Consider the following 1,525-nt stretch of genomic DNA (forward strand, 5'->3'; position numbering starts at 1 on the left):
AAGGAGCCTCAAAAATATCATGCTAAATAAAATAATCCAGTCACAAAAGACCACATATTGTATGATTCCATTTTTATAAAATGTTCAGAATAGGCAAATTCATAGAGAAAGAAAATAATTGGATTTTCCTAGCACCAGAGGCATTGAGGGGAAAAGTAGAGTGACTGCTAATGGGTATGGGATTTCTTTGAGAAGGTAATAAAAATGTTCTAAAATTAATGGTGGTGGTGTTTACACAGATCTGTGAGTATACCCAAGACCATTGAATTATATGCCTTAAATGGGTGAATTGCATATGACTCATAATAAAGCCTTTTAATTGAAAAAAAAAATAAGCACAAATAGAATAAATACTAGTCTATAACTACCAAACCAGCGGAAGAAAATAAGGGAAGAATAAAGATACTTTAGTAATGCAACAGAAAGCAAGACAGCAAGAAAGGAGAATACAATAAATAAAGAAGCAAGAACAAGAAAAATGACCTGGTAGAAAAAAGTCTAAATATATCAGAATTCATAAGTTTAAAATCACCTATCACGATACAGGGAAAAGCATTCTAAATAAAAAGAATAAATTTGGAAGCCTCACACTCCCTGATTTCAAAACGTACTATAAAGCCTTAGTAGTCACAACAGCCTGGTATTGTACAATGACAGATACATAGACCAAGGGAACAGAATTGAGAACCAAGAAATAATTCCATCACCTTTGGCCAACTGATCTTTGATAAAGTGGGGAAGAAATAGTCATTTCAACAAATGGTACTGGCAAAATTGGATATCCATTTGCAGAAAAATGAAATAGGATGTATATTTCCTGCTATGTATATATATAAACTCAAAATGGATCAAAGACCTAAATATAAAGACCATCAAAGAAAAAATAGGGACAAACATAGGGGCCATGAGAGAGTTCCAGCAAGATGGTGGACTAGGCAGAAAGACTGCATAGACCCTCTTCAACAAAGAAAAGGGAAACCAACTAACACAGACATAGAAGATAATACTGGACCCCTGAGCCTTGAAGGGAAGGATATAGAAGTGAATTAAACCCCAACTAGCAGAAGAATTTGTGTGAAAATACCAAAAAAAGGAGACAGACGGAGCTGCAGTCTGGCAGCGATCCTGAGTGATCCTGATGGCAAGGACAGCTGGGAGACTCCCAGGTGGTGGTAGGACTTAAGAATTAACCTAAAAATCACCCTGCTAGCCAGGGACTGAATGGAGGACTGTGCACAGTGGCTGGGGACCAGAGAAGGTAAAGAGAAAGGTGGGCTGAACTGTGGACTTTTGCTGGTCCAGAGGGTGCCTCCATTTTGAAGGTTTAAAAAGAGGCTTGACTATTTTGGATATTTAAAGAGACAGCACTCTAGCAGATTCCTGGGGCTTAAGAACATGTTCTGCTTTCCAGCAACACCAAGGACACTCGGGACCTGCAAGACTGACAAGTTTTTTAAGGTTATTCGATTGTAATTTGTGTCTAATTGAGTGGGAGACAACAACAGTCCCCATAAGACACAACTAC

Source organism: Orycteropus afer, unplaced genomic scaffold (genome assembly GCF_000298275.1).
Source record: "Orycteropus afer afer isolate SDZICR_OR568_19922 unplaced genomic scaffold, OryAfe1.0 scaffold00188, whole genome shotgun sequence".
In the NCBI taxonomy this organism is placed as follows: domain Eukaryota; kingdom Metazoa; phylum Chordata; class Mammalia; order Tubulidentata; family Orycteropodidae; genus Orycteropus; species Orycteropus afer.